This window comes from Hordeum vulgare, chromosome 1H (assembly GCF_904849725.1).
Source record: "Hordeum vulgare subsp. vulgare chromosome 1H, MorexV3_pseudomolecules_assembly, whole genome shotgun sequence".
NCBI classification, from domain to species: Eukaryota; Viridiplantae; Streptophyta; class Magnoliopsida; order Poales; family Poaceae; genus Hordeum; species Hordeum vulgare.
Window position 1 is genome coordinate 165,833,033 of NC_058518.1, and position 14,170 is coordinate 165,847,202.

The following is a 14,170-nucleotide window of genomic DNA, read 5'->3' on the forward strand; positions in this document are numbered from 1 at the left end:
GAGGATAACAAGGTTCCATGTGTAAATCTGGATTAGCTCTTATGAAGGAACTTCTTTTCCCTTGATCAAATCAGTGAGTGGCTTGGGGTGCTAAGAGAAATTATATGGAGTGAATATAGCAAATCTTCAAAACATATAACACTTCGCACATGCATTAATGACTTGGGAAGATCCTAGAGGAAGAAAAACAAAACTTCCACAAATTCACGATGGCAAGAATGCACATAAACTTTGGGGAAACATTTCTGCTATCAAGCACATTCTTCATGAGCTAGGCATAAGGATAATGCTTTCAAGAGCTTCATCGCCGAACCATGAATGAGTTGAGGGTGTGGTCGATGGGCTCAGCAACACTCCCTCAAGATTTTGATAGGGATGAATTTCCAAAAATTATAATATCAAGGAGATAGTATTTGTCAAATCAAATGGTATAATGTCGTATGCTCGAGGGAACAACAACAATTAAACATTGGTCGAAGGGTGCACTCGGAAATACAGAAGGAGTAGCACAACCAATGTCAAAAATGATGAGTCAACACCCAACACACTAAGAATGAAACAATCAGTTGTTAACCTCAAGGCAATAGGGTTGCCAGAAGTATTGGAATCACATATTAGAGTTCACTTATTGGTATTCCGGTTTGAAACAACACGGGACCAAGAAATGAATAGTGATGGCGAGAAGTATTACTATATCAAGAATTCTTAAGAGGTGCAATGATGCTCACAACATTATTGTAATAAAAGATAGTAATACTCCAAGGTAGAAGATAACATAAGCTGAATAGCAAGGAACTTAAGGGACAACACAAAACATGAACACATTTGTGTTAGAGTGAAGGCAAACAAGGATGTCGATGATAATACAATTCATCGAGGGGGAGGGATGGTATTTATCAACATGCATTTGATTGATACCATGCAAGAGCTGAGAATGCTGATGATGATCATGACACATTTGTTGAGAAGCTTCACGAAGATGTAATCGATTAGCGATGACATCAAGCAAAGGAATGGTGAAGCTAAAGGTTGTCGGAAACACAATTAAGACTTCTAGCTCAGAATCAAAATTGCCTTTCAAAACAACCAATATGATGTGGAAAGCTGGATGTGAGCTTAACGCACAGTTGGAAATGGGTTCTAGAGATGGAGGACATAGATAGCATGGTCAAGCTCCAACATGATGATGATGATGTAGTTTAACAACTTGGAATGACATGACCGAGTACAAACTCCTAAGCAAATAATATTACTAAGATTTGTTGAATCACAATGCGTACTCGGTTCAGTTATCAGTATCCTTGAGTGTCCAATAACTCAAAACACGGGGAAAATTGGAATTGATGAAAATATCATAGTTGCTGAGGAGCTCACAAGAAGTTATATAGCACAGTGATATCCTCGAGCTACATGGGATAATACTCGGAGGTAGATCAACATTAAGGCTTGGACCGATGTATTGATCTGAAGAAGACAAGTACTTCAACTCGTCTGAGAATGAAATGAAGGTAGGACAACATGGTCGGAACCACAATTGCAAAGGACAAGATCACAAATACCAAATTTAATCCACGAAATGAATGATTATTGATATGAGAAGCTTCTATAATAGGATCAACATCGTTTCCATGGGCATGAACGCAAAGTTGCAGGCTGACTCCCACTTCATCAATGCATCACCAGCTATTTATTCCTCGCCTTTGATCAAGTTGTAGCTTTGAAAGGATACTCGGCAAAGAACTAGAAGAGTAAGACTCACGAAAACTTTTCGACTCATATCGATTTAGGAAGGCATAGGTTCAACCCACCGGGGCATCTTAGGAACATATATCATACACTCCGAGAGTACTTAACACATGCTTGAAGGGCATGGCTGACAAAAGCGTAGGGTACAACTTATCAGAGGGAGAAGACACAATTTACCAATGGCATCTTGTGTAAGGGGAAGCAATCACAAGAATTTTCGAAAGCAAAGGATGCCATCGGATAATATGCCAGAATGAGTCTGGTAGTCCACAAAAGATCTTATGCGAGTATCGGTACTCAATCGAAGGGGGGTAAAACGCAAGGCATCGGATTATAGAACATCTGAAAAAATATCGATACTTAATTACCAAAGGAATTAGGATTTCCAGGTTGGTGTATCATAATGAGATGCTCCGATCAAATAGAAGTTAGTTGAATGGACTTAGATGGACTACCAACCAAAGTTGATTTGTCGAGAACCAGCTCTGTTTGAAAGGACCTCTAAGCCGGAAGATAATTTATGAGTATCAACAGATGATTGTGCGCATTCACACAAAGATAGAATCAATAAGATCATAGGAAAATCTCAAATGATTTTAATGAACAAGGCTAGACATATGGATTTAACCATTATGCAAGCAGGTGAGAAGGGTCAAGAGCAATAAGTACTAGGGATTCCGAAAGATCGAATAACAATAAGAAGAACATTCAAAACCCATGACAACTGATGACGGACAAATCCCCGATAAGATAATTCATTGCATCTCGTAAAACAAGAGCAATTGAAAAGCAAATATGAATGACATTTGTATGTAGTCATCCATAGTGGTTGACAGAGGAAGGGAAATCACAAAAGCGATGATCACAAGTTCTCGAGAGAACAACAAAGAGTATCTTCAGAGTCTTCTGATGAATCAAGCCATCATCTGGAATGAGGGGCTCTCTGTGAGGAATTAGTTACGACAACCTAGAGTTAGAGTTAGCCAAACCTTTAACCCGAAAGATAATAGAGAGTAGAACCCAGAGTATAGAAAAGGAGTAAAAGATACTAATACCACCCAATTGAGATGTGGGCCCGTAAGCCACAACATCTGTGTTAGTAAAGTTTGTCAAACACTAGAATCAACTTCGGCCATGGAGTTGGAAAGGGGGTTACCTACAGGCAGTTGGCTCTGATACCAACTTGTGACGCCCTCGATTTAATTGTACGCTAATCATACACGCAAATGCGTATGATCAATCTCAAGGACTCACGTGAAGATATCACAACACAACTCTAGACACAAATTAAACAAACAAGCTTCATACTACAAGCCAGGGGCCTTGAGGGCTACAATACATAAGCTCGAAGAACACACTAGTCAGCGAAAGGAACAATATCTGTGTACGGACATTAAACATGAGGTGCCTTAGAGAAGGCTAGCACAAAAGAAGCACGATCGAACAACGCGAGGCCTCCTGCATGGGAGCCTCCTAACTACTCCTGGTCTTCAGCGACCTCCACGAAGAAGTCACCATCGGGGTGGCACGCGTCGGCAGGAAACTCCATCTCCTGGGCTCCATCATCTGGTCACAACAACGGATCAAGGGGATAAAGGGGGAGCAAAGCAATGGTGAGTACTCATCCAAAGTACTCGCAAGAGTTACATAAGAACTATGCTAAGTATGCATAAGTATCAAAGAATGGGTTTATGTGGAATGACTGCAGCAATGCAAGAATAGAGAGAAGGGCTAGTCCTATCGAAGACTAGCATCTTCAGGGGTCTTGCAGCAATAACCGAGAGTAGAACAGGGGAACACAAATAATAGTCATATTGTTGCAGCAATATTAATATGAGGTCACGCTCAGAGGTGCTCCCTCGACTCCCTGCGAGGGAGCAATATCGGAGCAACTATTCCACTTAAGTAACAATTGTAGTTGTATTAGATCAGGGTACATCTCCAAGTCGTCCTGTAACTATGGACACGACTATTCGAATAGATAAGTTCTTTCCTGCAGGGGTGCACAACATATTCACTATCACGCTCGACAACACTCTGGCCGGGCACACTTTTCTGGGTCATGCTCGGCCTTAGAATATCGACACGTCGCAGCCCCACCTAAGCTCAACACAGAGGCTAGCCCGCCGGTCTAACTCCTAAGCACAAAGGGGTCATGGGCCCACTTGTCCTCTGCGCTCCTGCACGATGCGTGGGCGGCCGACGTCAGTCCTAGCACCCCTTATAACAAGCGTGATGCATCTCGGGACCACTCGGACGCGCGCCGCTCCATCGCTGACGTCTGAAGAGCTTCGACTGATACCACGACGTCGATTACCCATAATTCTTCCCGCGCAGACGGTTAGTGCGTAATAAGGCCTGCCGACCAACCCAGATCAAGTACCCAAATCCATTATCATTTTAATTAAGCCATCGACACATCCACGTGGGAATCCACTCGCCTAACATATATTCATCAAAGATCCCAGTAACATGGTCAAGTAACTGTGTGGTTGTAACATTGGGGGGAATCCGAGGTATCACCCTTGCTGGATTCCGAACGATGTATCCTTCAAGGTGGTCTTAGAGGAATCACCATCGGGGGTCCCACACTTGAGGGCTTGCACGACAGAGACATCGTCGGGAGTGCTGAAGGAGGAATCACCCTCGATAACCACGACCGACTAGCTACACTACAGAGGTATCATCATGAGTACTTCGCGAGGTGTCAGCCTCGGTACCTGATTGGAGCTCTGTAGTGCCGCACAACTAAGGGGGGTGTAAGTGTTGTGTCGGACGTGGCTCGTCCACCAGGTATCAAGACTTGATGACAAAGCGGGGCAACGGGACTAAGGGGTCAGAGGGGATGATTGCTCCACATATACTAAACAGTTTTAAAGTGCAGTACTGAAAGTAGCAGTTTATCAAAAATAGGTTATGCATCAGATATTGGAGCTAACTAAAACAACAACAAAATTCTAATGCAAGCATGGGAAAGAAAGACATAGGCGATATAGGGATGATCAAGGGGGTTTGCTTGCCTTGTTGCTCTGTGGGAAAGGCTGGTTGTCAGGAGGGTAGATGTACCCGACAACAACATCTGTCTCGGGGTCTACCAGTAAGAAGTGGGGGGAGAAACAATAAATAACAGCAACAGGTGCAACACTAAGCATGACATGGCAAATACAGTTCTAGACTTGAGCTAACGTAGTAAACATCCGTCATAGACGGGTCGGGAAAATATCACATGATATTTCCCGGGTCTCTAGCTACTACCGGTCAAACAAAAAACGATGGAAAAGTTCCACATTTGCTATGCTAGGGACGCGTGACAAACGAATGGACCGCGTATCCGGGTTCGTGTCATTCTGCTGATTAACTTTCATGTTGAAAATATTTTGATTTGAATTAACGTTTATTTTATATTAATTTTTAAAGTTTTATTAATATTTAGAAATTAAAAACAGATTTAATTAATTTTTAAATGCATGACATCATTAGTTGACTGGTCAAACCGACGAGTGGGTCCCATGTGTCATACACAATTTTTAATTAGGGTTAATTATTAACTAATAAAATTAATTTAGTGAGGGACCCACGTGTCATATTCTAATAGGATAATTCAATTATCTAATTAACAGATTACTAATAACTCTTAAGCATATATTTACTAATAAATAAATAAATAAATTAATTCACTAGTTATTTATTTATTTAATTAAATTAAATTATTTTATTATTTTATTATTTTATTTCAAAAGAGGGTTGTGCGGGGCCTCCTTGTTAGTGGGAGTGTGGGGTTGGCCCCACATGGAAGTGGCCCACCGGCCACACACACAAACAACACGCACACATTGTGTACACCAAATTTCACATACACACACATACACATATACACATTTTTAAACACATCCATGTATACATAAAATAGATTCATATGTATTTATACACAAATACATTCATCGCACTATGCACACATACATACATCTCTCACTTTTCTTATTTTATTTTCTTTATCCCTTTTCTTTTTCTCTATTCTATCTCTATTCTAACTCTCTCTCAACTGACACAGGAGGGAAATACTCCACCTCCCCCTCAACAGCGCCGGGACGAGGCGGTGAACGCCGGAGCAGAACCGGAGGGGGGAAGAGTGGACGGGGAGAGCCCGGGGCTAACTTGCGGTGCAGGGGGGCTGGTTCAGCGAGGCTCGGGGAAGCCGGTTCGGGAGGATGATGAGGATGCCGATGATGAAGCGAGGCGTTCCGATGAGGATGGGGACGATGGGGCTCGGCAGCGCGGTGCTTCGGCCGGTGGAGGAGCGACCGGTGCAGTTCGGCGAGGAGGAGCTCCCGTTGATGCTCGATGGGGAGATGCCTCGGGGCAGGGCACCGCGGCACCGTCGGCGTGGCCCCAGTGCGGATACGGTGAGAGGAGAGTGAAGGGCTGGCGGTGGTCCGACGAGTGGAGAGGAGGGAGCCGGCGAGGAGGCCGTTGAGGAGGAGCCGACCGTTGCGGCTGTTCCGAAGGCGCCACCGCAGAGCACCATTGAGGTGGGTGAGGCACATGTCGGTGTGGTTCACGGCGGTGGCGATGATGGGGTTGAAGCTGGCGATGCCGGCATAGAAGTGGGGGACTCGCTCGTCTTTGTGTTTCTTTTCCGCGAACACGCCGACGAGGGGCGACAACGGGAGCTGCGCGCCCGGAAGGAGGTTGTCGTCATGCTCGTGCAGTGAGTTGGTGGTGATGATAGTATGCTCGGCGGCCACTGGAGGCGATGCATGTGGTGTAGGAACCATGGGAGGTGATGTGTCTGGACAGAGGTGGCAGCGAAGGAGCAGTGTGTAGAGGTGGCGGGGGCGACCGGACGGGGGCCCCGAGCGCGCAACACGAGAGGTCCGACGAATGGCCCGGTGGCTACTGGATATGGGTGAAGGTGGGGGCGTGTGGGTGTTGCTCCTGTTGGATATGGGTGAAGGTGGGGGATGGCCGGCGTTGGAGAGGGAGAGGAGCAGGGCGCTGTGGGGGGAGAGGCGCCAGGGAGGAGGGCGACGAGGGGAAGCGAGGGAGGCGTGGGGCGTGGCTGGCGAGTGGGTGGGGAACGAGGGGGTATTCCCCTCGTGATGGGTGGGTGTGACAGCGGTGTGGGGGTAGTGGGGGGGGGCTCGGTTGGGGCTAGGGTTCCCAGTGGGTATTATACCCTGATACGTCTCAAACGTATCTATAATTTTTGATTGTTTCATGCTGTTATCTTGCCATCTTTGGATGTTTTATGTACCTCTTATATTTTTTTGGGGACTAACTTATTAATTCAGTGCCAAGTGCCAGTTCCTGTTTTTTCTGTGTTTTTGGCTCTTTTCAGATCTGATTTTGGAACGGAGTCCAAACGGAATAAAATCCCCGAAATGATTTTTTCCTGAACGAAAGAAGATCAGGGGGCTTGTGGGCCAAGCCAGGAGGGCTACAGGGAGCCCACAAGGCCCCACTCCGCCACCCGGGGGGGCGGGGGGGGGGGGGGGGGCGGTGGGCAGGCTAGTGTCCTCCCTGGCGCCCCCGTGACCTAGATCTTGCGCCTATATATTCCCTAAAAATAAGAAAAAAATCAAGGCATCCAGGAAAATACTTTTCTGCCGTCGCAAGCTTCCGTTTCTGCGAGATCTCATCTGGAGACCCTTCCCGGTGCCCTGCCGGAGGGGACTTCGGAGTTGGAGGGCTTCTTCATCATCATCATCGCCCTACAATGACTCGTGAGTAGTTCACTTCAGACCTACGGGTCCGTAGTTAGTAGCTAGATGGCTTCTTCTCTCTCTTGGATCTTCAATACAAAGTTCTCCATGATCTTCATGGAGATCTATCCGATGTAATCTTCTTTGGCGGTGTGTTTGTGAAGTCCGATTAATTGTGGATTTGTGATCAGATTATCTATGATATATATTTGAGTCTTTGCTGATTTCTTATATGCATGATTTGATATCCTTGCAAGTATCTCCGAGTCTTGGGTTTTGTTTGGCCACCTAGATCTATGATTCTTGCAATGGGAGAAGTGCTTGGTTTTGGGTTCTTACCATGTTGTGACCTTTCCTAGTGACAGTAGGGGCAGCAAGGCACACATCGTATAGTTGCCATCAAGGGTAACAAGGTGGGCTGTGTCGTAGATATGAGATTGTCCATCTACATCATGTCATCTTGCTTAAGGCGTTACTCTGTTCTTTTGGACTTAATACACTAGATGCATGCTGGATAGCGGTCGACGTGTGGAGTACTAGTAGTAGATGCAGAAAGTATCGGTCTACTTGTTTTCGACGTGATGCCTATACATATAATCATTGCCGTAGATGACGTCACGACTTTGCGCGGTTCTATCAATTGCTCGACAGTAATTTGTTCACCCACCATCTACTTGCTTTCATGAGAGAAGCCACTAGTAAACACTATGGCCCTCGGGTCTATTCACACCTATCGTTTCCACTTTTGCTTTTACTTTGCTTTGTTACTTTGTTGCTTTCAGTTCTCACTTGGCGAACAATCTATAAGGGATTGACAACCCCTTCATAGCGTTGGGAGCAAGCTTTTGTGTTTGTGCAGGCTCTTGTGATACTCCTTCACTAGATCGATACCTTGGTTCTCAAACTGAGGGAAATACTTACCACCGCTGTGCTACATCACCCTTTCCGCTTCGAGGGAACACCAACGCAAGGCTCCAAGGCCACGGGGGAAATCCTTTGCATATTTTCCTAGGATGTCCCTTAAGGCGTAGCCGTAGCAGAAGGATTCCTGGTGCCGTCGACACACCTATCTCTGGCGCCATTGGAAGGTCTTTTGTTGCAGTAGCAGAAATATTTCTGGCGCTGTTGCCGGGGAGGAGAGATCTATCCAAGTAGGTCTCACAAACTCATATCTTGCATTTACTTTTGTGCCAGTTGCCTGTTGTTTTCCTCTCCCCCACTTCACATTTGCCGTTTCCTTTTGCCTTTCCCGTTTGCCTTTCCTTTGCTTGTGTGCTATGTGCCTTCAATATGCTTGCATCTTCGCTTGCTGAAAATCTATTGATATGGATCCTCATCCACTAGCTAATCTCTTTAAGAGACCCACTTACGTGGAACGAATTCCTAGTGAGTTGAGTGCACTTGACTATCTTTATGGAGTTTTGCTTGAGATGCGTGAATCTCAAAATTGTGAGGAAGAAATTTATGAAGTGATTCACGAGATCTGCTTGGATGAAAAGCATGATTGCAATGGTTTCACTATAAATTCTATTAGTGATAATCATGCTAAAATTATGCAAAGCCCCAAGCTTGGGGATGCTAGTTTTGCTTTGTCCACAACTTTGTTGCTTTCAGTTCTCACTTTCTTATGATCTTGAAAATTTGTTCAAACCTCATGATGAATATGATATTTGCAACAATACTGAAAGTAGGATTGGAGAAGTCATGACTTTATGTGATGATAATCCCACAATTTTTGAAGAGCATCAACTTTGCATGCATGTGGATCATGAAAAGAATATCCTATGGGATAGCTATATTGTTGAATTTGAATATGATCCCACATGTAATTGCTATGAGAGAGGAAAATATTGTGGTAGAAACTTTCATGTTACCAAATCACCTCTCGTTATGTTGAGATTGCTATTGTCTCTTTCTTCTTCCTTGCATATGGTAACTATTGGTTGTCTTGCCAATTTGTTCTCCTATAAAATGCCTATGCATAGGACGTATGTTAGACTTAGATGTGATTTTCACATGCTTTATGATGCTCTCGTTGTGCTTCAATTCTTGTCTTTTGTGTGAGCATCATTAAAATCCTTTTTCCTAGCTAAGGGCGTTAAACAAAAGCGCTTGTTGGGAGGCAACCCAACGAATCTATCCTTTTTCTTTCTGTTTTGTGTTTTCCACACTTTCATATTCTGTTATGATTGTGTTTTTTGTGTTTCATTTTGCGTTTGTGCCAAGCAAAACCATTATGATTAGTCTTGGGAATGATCGTTTGGTCATGCTGGAAAAGACAGAAACTTTCTGCTCACGAAAAGAATGTTCGTTTTTTTCTGTAAGAGATTTTGAGATGATTATTTTTGCTGCTGATTGCTATGCAAATTCTTCAGACTGTCGTAATTTTCCAGAATTTTTGGAGTACCATAAGTATACGAAATATACAGATTGCTACAGACTGGTCTGCTGTTAACATATTCTGTTTTTGTTGTGTTGGTTGCTTATTTTGATGAAACTATGGATAGTATCGGGGGGGTTACTAGCCATGGAAGATTGAAAATACAGTAACCCAACATCAGCACAAGTATAATTTAAGTTTGCTACAGTACCTAAGGAAGTGGTGGTTTGCTTTCTCATACTAATGTTATCACGAGTTTCTGTTTAAGTTTCATGTTGTGAAGTTTTCAAGTTTTGGGTGAAGTTCTTATGGACAAAGAGATAAAGAGTGGCAAGAGTGCAAGCTTGGGGATTCCCAAGGCACCCCAAGAGATTCAAGGATGTCGTAAAAGCCTAAGCTTGGGGATGCCCCGGGAAGGCATCCCCTCTCTCATCTTCAATCCATCGGTAACGTTACTTGGGGCTATATTTTTATTCACCACATGTTATGTGTTTTTGCTTGGAGCGTCTTGTATCGTAGGAGTCTTTTATTTTTGTTGTGTCACAATCATCCTTGCTGCGCACCTAGAGAGAGAGACATGCACTCACCATGATTTTGTCGAGCTTCACTTATATCCTTTGGTAGACAATTCAGCTCACATGTGCTTCACTTATATCTTTTGAGCCAGGTACTTTTGCTCTATGTGTTTCACTTATATATTTTAGAGCACAGCGGTACGTGTCTTGGTAGTTGATCTATGCTTTGAAAGTAGTCTCAAAAGGGGTAGTTATCCAAAGGGATACGAAAACTTCCACCTTCATGTGCATTGAATAGTTAGAGAAGTTTGATTCATCTCAATTAGTTTTGAGTTGTGGTTATGGTAATATTGAAGTCATGTTAGTAAGGTGTTGTGGATCTAGAAATACTTGTGTTGAAGTTAGTGATTCCTGTAGCATGCACATATGGTGAAGCGCTATGTGATGAAATCTGAGCATGATTAGTCTATTGATTGTCATCCTTTGCGTGGCGGTCGGGATCGCGCGATGGTTTATACCTACCAACCCTTCCCCTAGGAGTATGCGTTGAATGCTTTGTTTCGATTACTAATAAAACTTTTGCAACAAGTATATGAGTTCTTCATGACTAATGTTGAGTCCATGGTTTAGATGCACTTTCACCTTCCACCACCACTATCTTCTTAGTGCCGTGCAACTTTCGCCGGTGCACAAAACCCACCATTAGCCTCCCTTAAAACAGCCACCGTACCTACCTACTATGGCTTTTTCAAAGTCATTCCGAGATATATTGCCATGCAACTACCACCATGACATGTGCCATCATGTCTACATTGCCATTACATGATCGTAAGATAGATAGCATGATGTTTCCATTAATGTCTATGCCATGCTAGATCATTGCCACGGTACACTACCGAAGGCATTCCATATAGAGTCATCGTTGCTCTAAGTTTTGAGTTGAAAGTGTGATGATCATCATTGATGCAGCATTGTCCCATGTGAGGAAATAAAAGAGGCCAAAGAAGCCCACCAAAATAAAAAATAAAAAAATAAAAAAAGGGGCCAAAGAGCCCACCAAAAAAATAATAAAAAAATGAGAGAAAAAGAGAGAAGGGACAATGCTACCACTTTTTCCACACTTGTGCATATTAAGCACCATGATCTTCATGATTGAGAGTCTCTCGTTTTGTCACCACCATATAGCTAGTGGGAAATTTTCATTATATAACTTGGCTTGTATATTCCAATGATAGGCTTCCTCAAAATTGCCTTAGGTCTTCGTGAGCAAGCAAGTTGGATGACACCCACTAGTTTTCTTTAAGAGCTTTCACATACTCGTAGCTCTAGTGCATCATTCGTATGGCAATCCCTAATCATTCACATTGATATCTATTGATGAGCATCTCCACAGCTCATTGATATGCCGAGTTAATGTGACCATCTTCTCCTTGTTTTGTCTTGCAACCTCCACCACACTCCACACCATCTATAGTGCTATAACCATGGCTCACGCTCATGTATTGCGTGAGATTGAAAAGGTTTGAGAAAGTAAAGCTGTGAAACAATTACTTGGCCAATACCGGGGTTGTGCATGATTTAAATTCGTTGTGCAATGATGATAGAGCATAGCCAGACCATATGCTTTTGTAGGGATAACTTTCTTTTGGCCTTGTTATTTTTGAAGTTCATCATTACCTTGCTAGTTTGCTTGAATTATTATTGTTTCCACGTCAATAGCAAACTATTGTTTTGAATCTAATGGATCTGAACATTCACGTCACATAAGAGGAGTTACAAAGGACATCTATGCTAGGTAGCATGAAAGCATCAAAAATTCATTCTTTATCACTTCCCTACTCGAGGACGAACATGAGTTAAGCTTGGGGATGCTTGATACGTCTCAAACTTATCTATAATTTTGATTGTTTCATGCTGTTATCTAGCCATCTTTGGATGTTTTATGTACCTTTTATATCTTTTTTGGGACTAACTTATTAATTCAGTGCCAAGTGCCAGTTCGTGTTTTTTCTGTGTTTTTGGCTCTTTTCAGATCTGATTTTGGAACGGAGTACAAACGGAATAAAATCCCCGAAATGATTTTTTCCCAAACGAAAGAAGATCAGGGGGCTTGTGGGCCAAGCCAGGAGGGCTATAGGGAGCCCACAAGCCCCCACTCCGCCACCAAGGGGGGGGGGCGGTGGGCAGGCTTGTGGCCTCCCTGGCGCCCCCTGACCTAGATCTTGCGCCTATATATTCCCTAAAAATCAGAAAAAATGAAGGGATCCACGAAAATACTTTTACTCCTCCGGAAGCTTCCGTTTCCGTGAGATCTCATCTGGAGACCCTTCCCGGTGCCTTGCCGGAGGGGACTTTGGAGTTGGAGGGCTTCTTCTTCATCATCATCGCCCCTCCAATGACTCGTGAGTAGTTCACTTCAGACCTACGGGTTAGTAGTTAGTATCTAGATGGATTCTTCTCTATCTTGGATCTTCAATACAAAGTTCTCCATGATCTTCATGGAGATCTATCTGATGTAATCTTCTTTGGCGCTGTGTTTATCGAGATCCGATGAATTGTGGATTTGTGATCAGATTATCTATGATATATATTTGAGTCTTTGCTGATTTCTTATATGCATGATTTGATATCCTTGTAAGTCTCTCCGAGTCTTGGGTTTTGTTTGGCCAACTAGATCTATGATTCTTGCAATGGGAGAAGTGCTTGGTTTTGGGTTCTTACCATGTGGTGACCTTTCCCAGTGACAATAGGGGCAGCAAGGCACACATCATGTAGTTTCCATCAAGGGTAACAAGATGGGCTTTGTCGTAGATATGAGATTGTCCATCTACATCATGTCATCTTGCTTAAGGCGTTAGTCTGTTCTTTTGGACTTAATACACTAGATGCATGTTGGATAGCGGTCGACGTGTGGAGTAATAGTATTAGATGCAGAAAGTATCGGTCTACTTGTTTTGGACGTGATGCCTATAGATATAATCATTGTTGTAGATGACATCACGACTTTGCGCGGTTCTATCAATTGCTCGACAATAATTTGTTCACCCATCGTCTACTTGCTTTCATGAGAGAAGCCACTAGTAAACACTACGGCCCCCGGGTCTATTCACACCTATCGTTTCCACTTTCACTTTTACTTTGCTTTGTTACTTTGTTGCTTTCAGTTCTCACTTGGCGAACAATATATAAGGGATTGACAACCCCTTCATAGCGTTGGGAGAAAGCTTTTGTGTTTGTGCAGGCTCTTGTGATACTCCTTCACTGGATCGATACCTTGGTTCTGAAACTGAGGGAAATAGTTACCACCGCTGTGCTACATCACCCTTTCCGCTTCGAGGGAACACCAACGCAAGGCTCCAAGCCACGGGGGAAATCCTTTGCATATTTTCCTAGGAAGTCCCTTAAGGCGTAGCCGTAGCACAAGGATTCCTTGTGCCGTCGACACACCTATTTCTGGCGCCGTTGGAAGGTCTTTTGTTGCAGTAGCATACCCCCTGGCGAGTTGGGCTGTGGGGGGGGGGGATCGGCCGGCTGGGCCATTTGGCCTAGTTGGGCCGGGGGCTTTTGGGGTTTTTCCTATTTTTAGTTACTTTTTTATAGTTTCTATTTTAAATATATGGGGGTTTTAAATAATTTTAAGAATGCCCGATTCAATTCTATAATTTATTAAGAAATATCTGTAACTCATCCGACATTTTTATTTTAACATTCAAAAACTTTTTCGTTCGACTTATTTTTAAATTTTGAATTTAACTCGGTATCAACTAACACGAGATCAACAATAGTAATCATGGTGACATGGCATCATTAGCATGTGATCAATGTAG